We start from the raw sequence: 19686 nt of genomic DNA on the forward strand, positions 1-19686 counted from the left end.
AGGGGACGACAGAGGATGAGATGGTTGGATGGCATTACCAACTCAATGGACATGAGTTTGAGCAAGCTCCGGGAGATGGTGATGGACAGGGAAGCCTGACATGCTGCAGTCTATGGGGTCACAAAGAGTCGGACATGACTGAGCAACTGAACTGAACTGAACTGAGTGTGAATCATCATTCAGTCACCAAATATGTACCCTGCTGAGCCAACTCTCCTAAAGGCATTGGTACATAAGTGTGTTCAAAGAGCTTACAACAATTGAGAAGAAAAGCAGGTGTTTCTGATTTTTTTAAACAGCTTTACTGAGATGCACCTCCCATAACCATAAAATTTAAAGGATATAATTAAATGGGTTTTTGTATATTAAAATTCGAGATTATTATATATACATCAAAAAAATGTTCATTTAAGCCATTTTGAGTGGACATCACAACACCAGATTTGGGGGTATGCAGTCCATAGGCTGGCTAGCAACATTCTGTGTGATTGGAGTTCTTCCTGCCACCTCGGGCTCAATGGTCAGGTTTTCTTCTTGAGTTGCTGGGGAGAGAAGGCAAATGCATTAGCCCTTGTTTCTGCCTCATTGTTCCCTTTGGGCAAAGAACAAGTGCCAGAGTACCTAAAGATGACACTCCTTCGTTTAGTCACTCGTCACCAGTTACTTTGTATGAAGGTCTTTACATTTAAAAAATTATTGTTTTTTGCCAAATTATTCATTCATATACTTCAAATGTTAAAAAAAAAATTCCTAAAAGACGCCAGTTCCTCATCGCTCCCAATAGAGGATAAGCATTATTAGATTTGCATTTATTTTTGTTTCTTTTAATTAATTAATTGCTTCACTTGGCTGCACCAGGTCTTGGTTGCAGCATGTGGGGTCTTTAGTTGCAGCACGAGAACTCTTGGTTGGCATGCAGGATCTAGTTCCCCTGACCAGGGACCAGACCCGGGCCCCCTACATTGGGAGCGGAGGGTCCTAACTGCTAGACCACCAGGGAAGTCCCTGTTTTTGTTTCCTTTTCTTTGCAGAGATTTTAAAGCATTTACAATCCAATGCAAACATATATTATTTTCCTCCTACTTTTATCATAAATGGTAGCATATTATGTACATTATTCTGCAACTTGCATCTTCCATGTAGCAATATACTTCGAGTGCTTTCATGATGAGTTTATGAATATCATCATAAATAGTAAGAAATCAAGACTTCTGGTGGGAATAATTTTTTTCAAAGTATTTAGTTATCACTGGATGAGTCATTTATTAATTGGTCATTTAGTAATGTATGAGTCATTTATAATCAGTGTCTATCAGAGCACACCAAAGTTCACAGCCTAAATTACCTGGATCATTTAGTTGGAAAGAGACCCCATTTCTACCTGAATTAACCAGGTAGTTGTGGTTGATTAGAGTGGATCTAAAGATATATGGCCCTTTTCCCCTTTCCCTAACAGGGACATACTCCTTCATATTTTGATCCCAATTTATTTATAAAATCAGCATCACTGTGGCTTGAATGGCTTCACAAATGCTTCCAAAGTGAAACAATAGCTCAGAAAGATGAGAAATGGGCGAACGGGGAGCATTTTGTATTCTCAAACATCAACAGGACTCTGAAGAGTAAATAAAGAGCACCCGAAAGGTGAAAACCATTCACTACAATGTGAGCTCCTGAATTCCTCATCCTGAATCAGTAGGTCAGCTCTTCCAAGCAAAATGGCATCATTAATCAAAAGGGAACGAAATCCCCTCACAAGAGTGATAGGCACTGTGGGAAACAGAACTCAACTTGAAAATTTACTTCACTGCTGGTGGGCTGTTCCTGGGGAGAGCTTCTGATGAGTATAGCTGGAGAGCTCAGGACACACCAGGAAGGTGAGTGGGATTAATTGCATCAAAAGAAACAATGGGGTGCAGAGAAGGGCTATTGAATAGGAAAAGGGCCTAGATTTGATAGATTTCAACTGATGAAACTTGCCTCTTGACCTTACGTGGGGAAATAAAGAAACATGAGAAACTTGAAAGCTTAATTTTTGGCTAAAATATTCCATCTATGGACCTCCATGATAATACTCCCCATCACTCAATAAATTATCATCTCACTGTTAAATTATCATGTGAGCCAGATCACCAGCTATCTCACCCCACCCCCTTTCATTCATTCACTGCACCTCAGGTCCCAGTTGTTTTGAGACAGATACTTCCAAAGTGACCCGTGTCCCTTTAGTTCTAATGAAATGAACAGGCTTCCTACAGGTATGCTTGTCCTAACCCAGCATGGACCTCAGTCCCAAGGTTCTGTTTCCATCTTGGATTAATGGACTCTGCCACCTTGTTCTGCAGCCTACATGCCGCTCCTTCCAGTCTTCCTCTTGCATACTCAGGAATTTGCAGAATTTTAATATTAATAGCTTCCCCCAGATGTCCCACAATTGTGCCAATCAATGCTTTAAAATTAATCTACATTTCTTTAATTCCATTAACAGATTTATGATTTAACCTTTCATCAATAACAGGAACTTGTGAGTTTTTAACCACAGAAAGGAAGTTTAATCACTCCCCATTTAGAAATTGTTGCAACATATTCCTAAACCTCTAGAGAGAGTTGCTGGCTGGAGGTGCCTGCCTGGGGATGAATCCATTCGTGCACCTGCCCTGGAGCCATGGCACTGCTGGAGCGAAGAGAACACGGGGGTTTGTGAGTGCATTGTTTTGGAGAAAGATAACGTGGCAGGAGGTTGTTATTTAATAACCAGTTGCCTTCTGAGCTGGAGAGTTAATCACTACCATTAAGTAGTGATCGCTCCAGGTGAGATGATGAGAGTTGTTTCACGTTCGAGAAAGTTTGGAGGATGAACAGCTAATGGGCTGATGCCATGAAATCTTGACAAGAATGCTGTTTTCAGTTCCAATTGTATTGGAGCTTCAGCGCCTTCCTTTTGGGTTGAGTTCTTTTATTTAAATGGAAATTAAAATAAAACAGCTTGATACTGGGGACTGCCCCCTTTCTGGGTTTTACCTGTCCATCATGTCTGAAAGTTTTTACCATCAGCCTGTATAATTTTTGTAATTAGAAAAAGCAACTGACATTCTTTAACACAAAGGAAAACAATTTTTTTTTTCATGCTTGCTTTTTGTCTAGCTCAGTCTTCTGTGGACAGCAGTAGCAGCTCACGGTTCAAGGATGTTTATCCAATCATGGTAAACAACAGAAGATGTTTGTTTCTGCTTTTTCACTCCATGAGACAGCAAAATCAAAAACAACAAAAAAGACGGAGATAAAATAGTCACAATTTCTATCTTGTTGCTGTTTGTCTTCAACTCCTCTTTCAGTTCCCCAAAGCCATTCTAAGCATGCTGCCAGGAATCAGCTCTGACATTAACAGCCAGAGAACTTAATGTACAGGGATGGGAATGGTGTGGCTTATGGAAGGGTAATCTGCTGATACTGGCTCAGAGACAAGGCCATTCAACCTTGCCTGCAGCTTTAACCACCTGGGGAGCTTTATAAGACACTGATACCTAGCCCCACCCGCAAAGGTTTGGCTGTGACTGCTTGGGATACCGGCCAGATGAGTCTATTGTGTGGCTGAAGGCAAGAATCTTTTCTGTTCCCATCCCCACCTCCTGCTCTGAGGAAAGCCCTTCTGTTTAGAATGGTCCACGGACCACTGGCTTCGGCAGCAACTGGGAGCAAGATAGAAATGTAGACAGACCCTCAGGTCCCACCCCAGACCTTCGAAATCAGAACCTGCGTTAACAAGATTCCCAGATGTGACGTGTGCACGTTGCACTTTAAGAATCACTGATCGAGGCCTCAAAATCTCTTTCCTGAATGCATCACAGTCTCTTGGGGGGGTCTTCTAGGTTTCTCTGTTCTCTGCCATTCCAAAGCAATCTCCATACTGTTGAAGGGGTTCACAATAAACCACTATCAATTTACTTTGCACTGAGGCATCTGAGTTCCTGAAATCCCTTATCTGCCTAAAAGCAGAGCCTCCCCAAAGAACTCAGTGGTCATAAATCCCCTCTCCTACAGCAGCTCTAATCTTCCTTTCTCTGACCCAAACAGACACTGTCACAAGACTATCATGTCTCCCATCTATTCTCCTAAGGGCCCATGTATCTTTCCAAAAAGTCATCTGCTTTTCTGAAAATGCCCTTCCCACTGCTTCTAAGAAGCAGTTCTCCCAGAAGGGCCCCTCTGCCCCATCCCATCCCCTGTATGCTGAGAGCTAAGTTGCCTCAATTGTGTTTAACTCCTTGTGACCCTATAGACCATAGCCCACCAGGCTCCTCTGTCCATGGGATTCTCCAGGCAAAAATACAGGAGTGGGTTGCCATGCCCTCCTCCATGCCTTCCCAACCCAGGGATCAAGCCCCTGTCCCGTCTCCTGCATCAGCAGGCGGGTTCTTTACCACTAGCACCACCTGGGGGGCTGAGTAAGATAAGCTGGTGTATAAGCTGTGAATTCTAACCACCTCCTTGAGTCACATTTCTTTGTGAACTCTCCTGTATGTAGCTAGTTAAATCTGTTTTTTCTTTTGCTAATCTGGATTTTGTGATTTTAATTTGCAGGACCCCAGGCATTTAACATAAGAAGGTAAAAGCCTTTCCTCCCCAACACTACGATCATGTATTGCTCGTGTCTATAGGATAAGGTACAAACTCCTTCACCTGGCAACAAGGCCATTCAAAACAAGGCTCCAACCGTATACCTCTCTAGATTCATTGTGTATTCCTGGCTTCCTGGAACCCTGCTATCAAGCCATGTTGAAACCTAGACATCAAAGCCCTTTCATGAATCCATACATCTGCACAGACTATTCACTCTGAATAGTTCTTTTTTTCTCCCTCTTCTCTTCCTGGAGATCTCCCACTCTCAAGAACATCTCCAAGTTACCCATCCATTCAGCCTTGCCTATTTTCTTCCCCCAAAAGGGTTCTCAAAGGCCCAGGCTGGGACTCCAGCACCTAGCTCAGTACCTGGTGCACGCGTGCACGCGCTAAGTCACTTCGCTAGTGTCTGACCCTTTGCAGCCCTCCAGGCTCCTCTGTCCAGGCTCCTCCAGGGCATCTTCCCCACCCAGGGATGAAACCTGTGTCTCTTATGTATCCTGCACTGGCGGGCAGGTTCTCTACCACCAGCACCCTGGGAAGCCCACCGGGTACACAGGAGGTTTCAAAGAGTAGTTTCTGTGGTTTTGTTTTTGTTTTGAGTAAATGAATAGAAGAAAAGATGGATGGATTGATGGATGGAAAGACTAAAAACCTTGTTTCCCAAATCTCTCCATCCATAAAAGTACTTAGGGTCAGCGCCACCCTTAGTTTCAGGCCAGAGGGGCCTCTGTTCTGGGGCCTCTGAAATTCTGAAAGTGAAAGTGTTAGTCACTCAGTCGTGTCCAACTCTTTGTGACCCCACAGACTGTAACATTCCAGGTTCCTCTATCAATGGACTTTTCCAAGCAAGAATATGGACACGGGTTGCCATTCCCTTCTCCAGGGGATCTTCCCGACCCAGGGATCGAACCCAGGTCTCCAACACTGCAGGCAGATTCTTTGCCTTCTGAGCTACCAGGAAAGCCACAGTTCTGAGGGCTGTGCACATCACACACACACACACACACACACACACACACACATGTTGTAAAGAACACACAGTGCCTCTGTCATTGGCGCTCTGACAGTTGATGCTGGTATAGTTCCGGCAGCAACTCTAAGCATCCACTTAAGTGAATAACACAGCTCAGGCCCTAGAGAAGCACATCTATACATTTCTTGCTCTATGTCCGTGAAACAAAAAGTATCAGAGCTCAAATGCCATAAGGTTTGGGGTTCTACCTGTAGATGTCAGAAATAGACACAGCTTCAGAAGAGGGGAGGATCTGAGCAGCAGAAATGCTTAGGTAAGATAAACTACTAATTAATTACCTTGTCAAATGCTTTCTCCTGGACAGGACAAACACAGGAGGTTCTGGCATAATGAAGCATTCTTTGTGAGGCTGAGAGTCCATTTTCCTGTTCCTCTTCCAATTTGTGAACCAGATGCACTGAAAAACATTTTGCAATAGTGAAATAATTCATAATACTCTTAAATATGCACATATATGGATCTAGATATAACAAGAAGAAGCATGGTATCAACTCCTGTGCTTGTGACTGCATATTGAACGCTAGAATTGAAAGTAATCCTGCATTTGTAAACTATCTAATATGATTAGCTAAATTTGCAAAGTTATATAAAAGTTCAACTTTAGAAATAGTTTCACTTTTTATAGTCATTAATGATATTTTCCATTTTCCCCTTGGATTTTAATAGAGATTTTTACTATTTTAAAAGAAAGTAACTTAGTAACGTGGAAAATGTTGATTTTTGTCACATTTGCTTTCATTTCATTTTTGATATAAATATATGTAAATTGTTTTTACTTTAAGTACAACTACATTTTATTTTTAATCTTTGAAACATCGAGAATAAATATAAGGCAAGATCATGATAGGAACAAAAAAAGAAAAAGTAGAGCTCAGAAAAAAACTGAAAAGAAAAAATAAATAGAATACCTTTGAATAAATGGCCTATCTAAAATTTTTTAAGCTAAAAATAATACTAATAAAATGAGAAGTCCATGTGCATGCTTAGTTACTCTGTTGTGTCCAGCTGTTTGCGACCCCATGGACTATAGTCCACCAGGCTCCTCTGCCCATGGGGATTCTCCAAGCAAGGATACTAGAGTGGGTAGCCTATCCCTTCTCCAGGGGATCTTCCCAACCCAGGAATCAAACCAGGGTCTCCCATATAGCAGGCAGATTCTTTATCAGCTGAGCTACCAGGGAAGCCTGTGACAGGTATAACCCATCCAAAATTTACTAGTTAGATATTATTAATTCTATATTTAATAAAGTTTTAATTACTGATCAAACGATGAAGATGAGCCAGAGAATTATTCAAATAAAATTCACAACTTCAAGAGCTTAGATGAAATCCCTGAAACCTCATATTCTTTACTACATGAAGACTCAATCGCTGATCAAAGCAATAAGAATGAAAAAGAGGATTGTTCATAATGAATTCACAACTCAGAAGCAGCAGGTGCAACTCTGGTCTGTCCATTGCAAGATGCAGAAAAATCCATTCACGACATCAGCAAATTGGATGAGAAAGATGAACTCTCTGGAGTGTCACTCACTTATCGTAGGATGATCCTAAAATTGGCATCAAACCCCACTTTGACTACAAAAGAATATTTCTAGCAAAACACAATCCAATTCAAATCAGCTAATTCAATTTTTCATTGGATGAGTATGGCAGCAAACTCAGTGTTTAATTTTATACCAAAGTTCTTTCAAATGGAAAAAGAACCTCTAAAAGCAGGTTTTCATAGTCCAAGGAGAAAGACAGAGCATGCTGTTACATAAAGTGTTATATAATTTACAACTGATTTTCAAGATCACCTTTGAAGTTATTTGTGACCAAAAGCATTTGGATTTTCCAAAACTATATAAGTGTCACTCATACACGTATGAAAAAGAGTGCACATGCAAGAACCAAAAATTGAAAAGTGGGCTGAATAAATAGCAAACGACCAATCGTGGTCAACAAGGCAAGTAAACACCCATTTAGAACTCTGTTGTGATGTTCTGAAAAAATATTCTGTTGTGTCCAAGAGTTATGGCACTTTTTACGGCAATAATAGCACAATATTTACAGAACACAATACGATTTTTCTAGGTTTACTAGAAATAATTCCAATTTTTATGTTAGAATGGCCAAAACTGTAAGACGGTTAAAAGTAATAAAACAAGCAATCCTTATCTAGGGTGGATAATTTTAAATTAAATTATTAATGTATCAGAAAACAAAGTGAGAGAATCATTCATATATACCATGAAAACATAAGCAAGCATTACTCAGTGCAACTAGCTGCCACTGGAGCCACCGACAAAAGTCATATTGAACAACAGACACCTGCTATGTGTGTTGCTGAAGAAGAAAACAGGAACATATTGCATTGTTTTCATACCTAGAAGTACAGGTTGTTTTTTTTTTTAAGAAACTAGAAGAAGAACTTTGAATCTTAGGCATTGATTTGAAAGATGGTTGAGAGTAAGTTTACGAAATTGGCACAAACAGAGTTGGTAAGCAAAAGGGTGTATGGGCCAGAATTCCGTAAAAAATTCAGAAGCATTCCACATGTAGCCCACAGTAGGGATTTGTTACTAGGACGCATGATCTCAAGTTGGTCCCTAGCAATGTGTCCTTCAGAATAATTAAGCAAGTATAAAAAGTATTTTCTGGATCTTCCCAAAATGGAAACAGTTTCATCAAACGTATATCGAATTTGACTTTATAAGGTTCCTCATACATACAGTGGGAATGCCAACTAATTGCTGTTCTAGCAACTAGATTTAATTTAAACAAAATATGAGAAGAGTTAAGCAAAACAACAGAAGCTCTACCAAAAGAAGCAAATGGGTGGAAAATGAAATAATCTTGAGTTTGCATTATCCACTGTTGCTTGGTATATATTATTGCTTGCTCTCAACAATATTATCAGAAGGTTCGAAAATAAAAGAATAGTGTGTGTAGCTACTTCATTTTTTAATCATTAATTTAAAAAAATACTTGTGAAATATGTGGCATTTCATTAATTATAACGAAATTAGTACTAAAAAAATAATGGGATAACTATGAATATCTACATAAAAATAATTCCCAAGTTATTTTCCATAGAGAATATTTTCTGGTCATTAATGGAATAAGAAATAGAGATCTGAAAGAAGTATAGATCTTAAAAAGTTAAGTCACTTAGTGATATTTTCAGTTTTCTTTAGAATATCCCAGCACTGAAAAAGTTGAAAAAAGGAATTAAGAAATATTGAATAAATCTAGACACTGCTTTAAGAGATGACTAAAATCGCTAACTGTGCTTAGTCGTTCAGTAGTGTCCGATTCTATGCGACTCCATGGACCATAGCCCATCAGGCTTCTCTGTCCATGGAATTCTCCAGACAAGAATACTGGAGTGGGTTGTCATTTCCTTCTCCAGGTGATCTTCTGGACCCAGGGATCGAGCCAGTGTCTCCTACATCTCCTGCACTGGCAGGCAGATTCTTTTTACCACTGAACCACCTTTTTATCATATTTGATTCCATCATAATATGTGAACGTGATATGTACAATTCACAATTCATTTCGGACTCAAACTATTGCTTGAAGTTTATTGACCACTCTTGGAGTTACTATTAAATAACTCACAAAGTTTCTCCAATTTGAAAATAATAAAAAACTAAGAACTATGATTACTCAAGAGAGGTCTAATGTGGCATTATTTCATATAATATGTAAGTTAGGTGAAAATCTTTACTATGACAATAGAATTAATAATTTTGCTTAAATAAAAACAAGAAATGTAAACTTTATGCCATCAGTGTATAATTTACGAATTACGCATCTCTGCTCTATTACTTAGCATCCATGAGTAGTGACCCATCAGCTGTATGTGTACATATACACAAGAATAACATTTGGTCATCTCTGATGTTTTGCCAACTTCCTGTCATGTAAAAAGTACAGTCAAACAAATTTTAACATATGATATTTATTTTAATGTGTTAATGTTTAGCATATATCTAAAATTTCAGCAAATATTTAAATTGTTCTTATGAAGGTGCAGCTCTCAAGTGAGCAAGATGGGACGTGTTCTGCTTAATAGCTTGTTAGATTGATGGCATTTTAAACCATCATCATCGACAGTGTGGCGTGAGGGCTTCCTCTTGAGCTCTTGTTCCAGAAATAGACCTTTTCTGATTTAACGACAGAGACATTTACCCCCTGTTCATTCAGTGGCATTCCTGGAACTCTGACAACCCTTTCCTTTCTCCTCTCCTTGACTGATTTTTAGCTCAGTGTCTGTGAGGCGGAAGTGGAGGCTGGGGGAGCACCCTATAGTGGCCTGTCCGCCAACCCCGGGGACTCAAGCTGCCCGGAGGGAGTACTCAGCACCCGCCCCTGGACCCTTCAGCTGACCTGTCTGCTGACGGCTCCCAGACAGCAGGGCCCCTCCACCGCAAGTGCCCTATTTCTGCAGGACATGGTGGGAAAGATGGTCTGCTTGTGGAGTTGCAGAGTGACTGACCCTTCTCATTAATCCCAGGACCCAGCATGTACCCCTAGAACTAAAGCTTGGAGCACCATCACTGACAGCTGCCCCTGAATGTCATGGCTGCAGTGGGAAAGGAGGGGTTCCCCCAAGCAGGGTCTACAGCCAGCTGGCTGTGCCTTGGTTCCTGACTAACACCAGACTCCACCTCCAGAACCATGCTCTCCCTTCTGTGGATGAGTTTCCTGCTGCTGCTGCAACAGGTGACCACAAACTTAGTGGCTTAACACCATACAAATTTAGGGACTTCTCTGGTGGTCCTGTAGTTAAGAATATCCCTTGCCTTGCAATGCATGGGATGCAGGTTCGATCCCTGGTCAGGGAACTAGGATCCCACAGGCCACAGGGTAGCTAAGCCCACACTGCAACTAGAGAGAAGCAAGTGTGCCACAAAGGAGGTCAAGACCCAACTCAAATAAATTTGGCTTATTTATTTGATAAGTAAAATGCTTTTTAAAAACCCATGCACTCTGTATAATAGGCTCTAGATTCGTCCACCTCATTAGAACTGACTCAAATATGTTCCTTTTCATAGCTGAGTAATATTCCATTGTATATGTACCACATCTTCTTTGTCCGTTTGTCTGTCAGTGAACATCTAGGTTGCTTCCATGTCCTAGCTGTTGTAAATAGTGCTGCAGTGAACACTGGGGGACATGTGTCCTTTTCAATTATGGTTTCCTCAGGGTATATGTGGAGAAGGCAATGGCACCCCACTCCAGTACTCTTGCCTGGAAAATCCCATGGACGGAGGAGCCTGGTAGGCTGCAGTCCAATGGGGCCACTAAGAGTCAGACACGACTGAGCGACTTCACTTTCACTTTTCACTTTCATGCACTGGAGAAGGAAATGGCAACCCACTCCAGTGTTCTTGCCTGGAGAATCCCAGGGACGGGGGAGCCTCATGAGCTGCCGTCTGTGGGGTCGCACAGAGTCGGACACGACTGAAGCGACTTAGCAGCAGCAGCAGCAGGGTATATGCCCAGTAGTCTATTATACAGAGTAAAGTAAGTCAGAAAAAGAAAAACAAATATCATATATTAACACATATAGATGGAATCTAGAAAGATGGTACTGATGATTCTACTTGCAGGGCGGCAGATGAGACAGACGTAAAGGATAAGTCAGAAAAAGAAAAACAAATATCATATATTAACACATATAGATGGAATCTGGAAAGATGGTACTGATGATTCTACTTGCAGGGCGGCAGATGAGACAGACGTAAAGGATAAGTCAGAAAAAGAAAAACAAATATCATATATTAACACATATAGATGGAATCTGGAAAGATGGTACTGATGATTCTACTTGCAGGGCGGCAGATGAGACAGACGTAAAGGACAGGCTTTTGGACACAGTAAGGGAAGAGCAGGGAGGAACAGACTGAGAGAGTAACGCTGAAACGTACACTTCACCATACGTCTTAATAAAAGAGGTGGCCAGTGGGAATTTGCTGTGTGACACAGGGAACCCAAATCCAGTACTCTGTGACAACCCAGAGGGGTGGGATGGGGTGGGAGGTGGGAGGGAGGCTCCAGCGGGAGGGGACATATATGTACATACAGCCAATTCGTTTTGATGTATGGGGGAAGTCATTAAATTCATTAATATTGTAAAGTAATTATTCTCCAACTAAAAACAGAATTTTTAAAAAACCCATACCAATTTATGAACTGAACTGAACTGATACAAATTTATTTGAAAGTCAGAGGTCTACAACGGTTCTCCCTAGGCTAAAGTCAAGGTATTGACAGGGCTTCCTTCTAGAGGCTTGAGTGAGTCCATTCTTTTGCCTTTTCAGGCTTTTGGAAGCTGCCTGCACTCCTTGTTCTGTGACCCCTCCCATCTTGAAAGCCAGAAACGGCATCTTTCTTACACTGCATCATCTGACCCTCTTTCCTGCCCTCCTCTTCTACTTAGTAGGACCAAAGGAAGGATTTGGTGTGGTCTGGCTTGATTCCTATGCAGGTCCCTGAACTGGGGTTAGGGAATGGGGTGGCATTACTGGGGTGGCATTACTGCTCAATCTGAGTCACATATGTGTCCATCCCTCCAACCAGAGAGGTAGGATGTAGTAATGGGCAGCCCTCAGTGGGAGCACAGGACTGAAGCAAGGGAAGACGTTTTCTGAAAGGTCTCAAATGCTCTTTCTGATTTAACAAAACAATACGTATCTACTACAAATATCCATTACTTAAAGTCATGGGAAAATATTAAGAATTCAGAGTAAAAATAATCCTGTCGTCCCCAAACAACTGTGGTTAACATTATGGAATATTTCCTGCAAGTCTTTTTTTTTTTCCCCAGGCACATGGGCGTGTTGAATATAGTCTTACCAGATTGTATAGGCAATTTTGCATCCTGCTCTTTTTACTTGAAATTATAACAGAAGGATTTTCTCATGTTATTTCCTTTGACTCTGTGCCCTGCACAATCACTTCCTTTCCCACTCAGCTCTTTGGCAGCAGAATTTGTAGACTGCGCAAATAACGGGAAGGAGTAGGGGCTTTTTTAATCTGGGGGAATTTGAGCTAAGAGAGGAGAAAGAGGAATTAAAAGGACAAGGCTCTGTGACCTCACAGAGCTGGGAAGATGAACAAGTGACATATTATATGTGAGAGTGCCTTGGAAATGGCTTACTTATCAGAGTTAGAGTCATTAATCCAAATACTCTTTTCTCCATTTAAAAAATAATTGTGGGGCTTCTATGGTGGCTCAGTGGTAAAGAATTTGCCTGCCAATCCAGGAGACACTGGTTCGATCCCTCATCCCAGAAAGACTGTACATGCCATGGAGCAACAAAGCCTGTGGGCCCCAACTACTGAGCCAGTGCTCTAGAGTCTGGGAGCCAAAACTACTGAGCCCATGAGCCCCAAGTACTGAAGCCCGCCTGCCCAAGAGCCTGTGCTCTGCAGCAAGAGAAGACACCGCTGCAGTGAGAAGCCCAAGCACTGCAATCAAGAGTAGTCCCCACTCGCCACAACTAGAGAGGGCCTGCACAGCAACGAACACCCAGCACAGCCAAAGTAAAATAAGTTACTGAATTTACAAAATAACTGTGTCCATCATAGAGTCTTGAAGTGCAAACGGAAAGTTGTGTCCATCCACCTGCAGGACGGAAAAAGAAAGACTTCCCAGAAGAATCCATGACTTGGTACGGCAGAGGTTGGGGGGAGTGGTGGTGATGTGGGTTTCCCCAAATCACTTTCAGCTTCAGGTGAGGAGAGGATGGTCTTCTGAGAGCTGCTGATAGTACATGCATCCAAACCCACAGGCTTTGAAGCTGTTTAATTGAAACTCACATCAAAACCTAATTCTGGCGTGGCTCAGCTTGACTACTATGAATGACGAAAACAAGTCCTTGGGTCACACAAGGATACCGATTGAGTAGAACTTGTTTGCTGGCACAGAAACAACATTTCAACTGGCATTAGATTGTCTTCCTTGAACAAAACTAAGTTTTCTGTCATTCTCTGACTTGGATTTCCTTTTCTCCCAAGATAGCACAGACAAGACTCTATCAGTGACAGAGAAGACAGTTCGTACGTGCAACCAAATTTGGATGTGGGCTGACCCAGGATCCAGTGGTCTCTGCTTTCCTTCAAGAACAGAGCCAAGGGAAGGTGGGGTGCCCCATCCTCCGACCTTCCCATTCCTCACCCTGTTCACCCCACCCACCCACAAGTTCTGCCAGGTTTATCTCTGGTTTCTCCTCTGCTACCACTTGAAGCTCATTCTACCTGAACTCCTGCAGGTTGGCCTCACAAGAGCAAGAATAACCTTTCAAAACCCAAGACCCCCAAACACTATTCCCCAGCTCACAGCCCTCCAGTAGCTTCCTGTTGCACTGAGATCAAAATCCCCACTCTTTACCTCGGCCCTGACCTGACGATGGAATCCCTTTCTGAGCCCCCTCCCGTCTCCCTCCCCCACACACGCTGCACTCCAGACACTCATGCTTCCGTTTTCATTTCTGAACAACCCAAACTAGCTTCTTCCTCTGGCCTAGGCACTTGCTCAAGCCCTGCCTGAATTGCTTCTCCCCCAGCTCATCATCCAAGGACTCAGATTATTTAACTCTTGACTCAAGGTCCAGGTTTCATCCTTAGTGAGACTTCCTTGACACTGTCCATTTAATTGCATTTCTAAGACATTCATTCTTGTTTTTTCATTCATCCATGTTTATCATCTGTCTCCCCACTTAAAGTTAGCTCCTTGAAAGCAGGAATGCTGTTGGCCTCTGCCAACGCAATTTATTAAGAACCTACTGGATATTTACTAAATATTAGTTGAAGGAGAGAATGAATGAACATCCATTTCTGAGAAGACATTTTTTTTTTGGTCAGACATGGAAAGTGATATTTTGGAGAATTGGTTTCAGTTTCACACCAGTCAATGTCCCTTGCTTTTACCACTAGTTTTCTGCATATTGCACTTGTCTTCAAGCTATGAAAGGATCCCCTTAACATTCACTAAGGTCAGGCAAGTGAGTATTATTTCCAGTAAGGGAGAGCAAAAGCATGAATCTTACTAAAATGTCAATTGCCCTAAGGTGTGAAAAATATTTTAAAATTCTCCATTCACTCTTTCATGGTAATATCCTCTGTGAAAACCTTTTCTCTGAATTTTCTTCATTCTTGATAAATGGAAGGAGAGATTTTCTCCAGAAGTCATAAAACATACCCAGGTAGATGGGGTTTATGAGTTTTAAGCACCTTCCTAATTTGCAGTCCTTGGTCAGTTGGAAGTAAAAGTGGAACAGAGGGAGAAAAGGGCTAATTTAGTGTTCAGAAACCTTCTACAGGGGAGGGATCAAGGCCCCAAAATCTCCTTGTGCATTCTCAGTCACTCAGTCGTGTCTGACTCTGTGACCCCATGGACCATGGCCCACTAAGCTCCTCTGCCCATGGGATTCTCCAAGCAAGAATACTAGAGTGGGTTGTCATTCCTACTCCAGGGTATCTTCCAAACCCAGGGATCAAGCTTGCATTTCCTGCATTGCAGGCAGATTCTTTACCACTGCACCAGCTGGGAAGCACCCAAAATCAGAGATCAAATTGCCTGAAGCCTGCCAGATGGGCTGCCTGGTGTTTGCCAACATGTAATGCGGAAAGGTAGCCTTGTCTAACTCAATGAAACTAAGCCATGCCGTGTGGGGCCACCCAAGACGGACGAGTCATGGTGGAGAGGTCTGACAGAATGCAGTCCACTGGAGAAGGGAATGGCAAACCACTTCAGTATTCTTGCCTTGGGAACCCCATGAACAGTATGAAAAGGCAAAATGATAGGATAATGAAGGGGGAACTCCCCAGGTCGGTAGGTGCCCAATATGCTACTGGAGATCAGTGGAGAAATAAATCCAGAAAGAAGGGATGGAGCCCAAGCAAAAACAACACCCAGTTGTGGATGTGACTGGTGACAGAAGCAAAGTCCGATGCTGTAAAGAGCAACATTGCATAGGAACCTGGAATGTCAGGTCCATGAATCAAGGCAAATTGGAAGCGGTCAAACAGGAGATGGCAAGAGTGAACGTCGACATTCTAGAAATCAGTGAACTAAAATGGGCTGGAATGGGTGAATTTAACTCAGATGACCATTATATCTACTGCTGTGGGCAAGAATCCCTTAGAAGAAATGGAGTAGCCATCATGGTCAACAAAAGAGTCTGAAATGCAGTACTGGATGCAATCTCAAAAATGACAGAATGATCTCTGTTCATTTCCAAGGCAAACCATTCAATATCATGGTAATCCAAGCCTATGCCCCAACCAGTAATGCTCAAGAAGCTGAAGTTGAACGGTTCTATGAAGACCTACAAGACCTTTTAGAACTAACACCCAAAAAAGATGTCCTTTTCATTATAGGGGACTGGAATGCAAAAGCAGGAAGTCAAGAAACACCTGGAGTAATAGGCAAATTCAGCCTTGGAGTATAGAAATGAAGCAGGGCAAAGGCTAATAGAGTTTTGCCAAGAGAACACACTAGTCATAGCAAACACCCTCTTCCAACAACACAAGAGAAGACTCTACACATGGACATCACCAGATGGTCAACACTGAAATCAGATTGATTATATTCTTTGCAGCCAAAGATGGAAAAGCTCTATACAGTCAGCAAAAACAAGACTGGGAACTGACTGTGGCTCAGATCATGAACTCTTTATTGCCAAATTCAGACTTAAATTGAAGAAAGTAGGGAAAACCACTAGACCATTCTGCTGCTGCTAAGTCACTTCAGTCGTGTCCGACTCTGTGTGACCCCATAGACGGCAGCCCACCAGGCTCCCCAGTCCCTGGGATTCTCCAGGCAATAACACTGGAGTGGGTTGCCATTTCCTTCTCCAATGTATGAAAGTGAAAAGTGAAAGTGAAGTTGCTCAGTCGTGCCCGACTCTTAGCGACCCCATGGACTGCAGCCCACCAGGCTCTTCCGTCCATGGGATTTTCCAGGCAAGAGTACTGGAGTGGGGTGCCATTGCCTTCTCCAAAGTGGGCCTTAGAAAGCATCATTACAAAGTTAGTGGAGGTGATGGAATTCCAGTTGAACTATTTCAAATCCTCAAAGATGATGCTGTGAAAGTGCTGCACTCAATATGCCAGCAAATTTGGAAAACTCAGCAGTGGCTACAGGACTGGAAAAGGTCAGTTTTCATTTCAATCCCAAAGAAAGGCAATGCCAAGGACTGCTCAAACTACTGCACAGTTGCATTCATCTCACATGCTAGTAAAGTAATGCTTAAAATTCTCCAAGCCAGGCTTCAGTAATACGTGAACCATGAACTTCCAGATGTTCAAGCTGGTTTTAGAAAAGGCAGAGGAACCAGAGATCAAATTGCCAACATCTGCTGGATCATCGAAAAAGCAAGAGAGTTCCAGAAAAACATCTATTTCTACTTTATTGACTATGCCAAAGCCTTTGACTGTGTGGATCACAATAACTGTGGAAAATTCTGAAAGAGATGGGAATACCAGACCATCTGACCTGCCTCTTGAGAAACCTATATGCAGGTCAGGAAGCAACAGTTAGAACTGGACACAGAACAACAGACTGGTTCCAAATAGGAAAAGGAGTACATCAAGGCTGTATATTGTCACCCAGATTATTTAACTTCTATGCAGAGTACATCATGAGAAATGCTGGGCTGGAAGAAGCACAAGCTGGAATCAAGATTGCCAGGAGAAATATCAATAACCTCAGATATGCAGATGACACCACCCTTATGGTAGAAAGTGAAGAGGAACTAAAAAGCCTCTTGATGAAAGTGAAAGAGGAGAATGAAAAAGTTGGCCTAAAGCTCAACATTCAGAAAACTAAGATCATGGCATCTGGTCCCATCACTTCACAGCAAATAGATGGGGAAACAGTGGAAACAGTGTCAGACTTTATTTTTGGGGGCTCCAAAATCACTGCAGATGGTGACTGCAGCCATGAAATTAAAAGACGCTTACTCCTTGGAAGGAAAGCTATGACCAACCTAGATAGCATATTCAAAAGCAGAGACATTACTTTGCCAACAAAGGTCTAGTCAAGGGTATGGTTTTTCTAGTGGTCATGTATGGATGTGAGAGTTGGACTGTGAAGAAGGCTGAGCGCGGAAGAACTGATGCTTTTGAACTGTGGTGTTGGAGAAGACTCTTAAGAGTCCCTTGGACTGCAAGGAGATCCAACCAGTCCATTCTGAAGGAGATCAGCCCTGGGATTTCTTTGGAAGGACTGATGCTGAAACTGAAACTCCAGTACTCTGGCCACCTCATGCGAAGAGTTGACTCATTGGAAAAGACCCTGATGCTGGGAGGGTTTGGGGGCAGGAGGAGAAGCGGACGACAGAGGATGAGACGTCTGGATGGCCTCGACTCGATGGACATGAGTCTGGGTAAACTCCGGGAGTGCTGATGGACAGGGAGGCCTGGCGTGCTGCAATTCATGGGGTCGCAAAGAGTCGGACACGACTGAGTGACTAAACTGAACTGAACTGAATGTGGAAAGTGCCCCAAAGCTGCTTCTGGCCTCACAATTCCACTTCTGGGAACAGACTCCACCCCTCTGATGGTAAATGACCCATCCTGGATCAATTATAAACCCCCATCACCTGGACTGCCCAGGGATGGTCACATGATTCTACCAGAACAATCAGAGTCCTTCCCTGGGACTTCGCTGGAGCCAGAAGGGAAGAGACCTCCCTGATGGATATCAGCCCAGAGGGGCTTGAGATCGAGTTCCCTCAAGAAAGCCCTCTTGCTGTCAGAAGGAGTAAAACAATCAGAGGCAGACAGAGAAGACACAGAGAGTCCCTCAGGCATCTGCGCCCACAGCAGAAGGAGTTGTGCCCACTTGATAGCCCTGGCCCCACTCGGACTCTTCAGTAGCAGCAGCCAGAGACCAGCTTGCCACCTTGAATCCTGTAGCTTTCTTATTCTCTACCACGGCTTTATCCAGCAGGCACAACCCTAAAGTACAGGAAAGCTCAGGTTCCCAGGGGCAGCCTTCAGTCAGGAAGGGAAGAGTGTTGGCAGATAAGAGCCCAGCCTCCCTAGCCTGCCCTGAAAGATTCTGGCTTCTCCAGGGTCCCTGCCAAGAGCCCAGTTGCCCAAGGGAATAAGTTATCATTCACACATGTCCTGATGGCTATTCTTGCTTCCTTGTTTTACTTTCCCCTACATCCTCACAATTCTGGTGCTGGAGAAGACTCTCAAGAGTCCGTTGGAGAGCAAAGAGATCAAACCAGTCAACCCTAAAGGAATTCAACCCTGAATAATCATTGGAAGGACTGATGCTGAAGCTGACGTTCCAATACTTTGGCCACTTGCAACAAAGAGCCAACTCATTGGAAAAGACCCTGATGTTGGGAAAGATTGAAGGCAGGAGGAGAGGGGGCAACAGAGGATGAGATGGGGGGATGGCATCACAGACTCATTGGACATGAGTTTGGGCAAACTCTGGGAGATAGTGAAGGAGAGGGAAGTCTGGTGCACTGCAGTCCATAGGGTTACAAAGAGTAGTGCCTGCCAGGTCGCTGCTGGGTCTGCAGCTTCCATCTTACATGCTAGTCATCCAGAGGAGGAGCTATGGCTTTTGCCTCTGGGATGTCTAGCAATAAAGCATTTTCACCCCATTATCACTCTCTCTTCTCAACTTAGAGGCTAGAACAGACTTCAGGCACATTTCACAAGGGAGGGCACCCAGGCTCTGGGAGGAGAGGTGGCTGCCAGCACCCCATGGCCAGGCGCTTCCCCAAAAAGAGAAAAGAGGACTAGAGCTTTAGCAAGTCCCTGAAGTGCAGACGAGCAACCTCCTGGCTGGTTTCCCCATGCTGCTGAGTGCGTACTTACAGACTGGAACTGGTGACCAAATGTACTACATTTTACTGTTTATTTGTGTGAACTTGATTATTTAATTAGCTGCTTAAAAATTGAGAGCGTGACTCAGCTGCAAATACACCTACAAGCACAAATCTACCATTTGTTCATTCAAACCATCCACAAATAAACCCTACGGAATTTGCTTGGATTAAGAGCCCCAA

At 42.9% G+C, this 19686-nt stretch overlaps 1 long non-coding RNA gene across 1 annotated transcript in view; it reads right to left on the minus strand.

The window, feature by feature from the left end:
- Positions 1-279: 279 nt before the first annotated feature.
- Positions 280-19686, minus strand: part of LOC147344513 (uncharacterized) — a 35977-nt gene continuing 16570 nt past the window's right edge. Inside the window, exons 2-3 of the long non-coding RNA XR_015155520.1 lie at positions 5935-6053; positions 280-542 (exon numbers count right to left, since the gene is read on the minus strand). This is a non-coding gene — a long non-coding RNA (uncharacterized LOC147344513). The remainder of the gene's footprint in view (positions 543-5934; positions 6054-19686) is intronic.

This window comes from Bos grunniens, chromosome 26 (genome assembly GCF_055505025.1).
Source record: "Bos grunniens cultivar Pamir isolate PY7600 chromosome 26, Bosgru_T2T1.0, whole genome shotgun sequence".
NCBI lineage: Eukaryota > Metazoa > Chordata > Mammalia > Artiodactyla > Bovidae > Bos > Bos grunniens.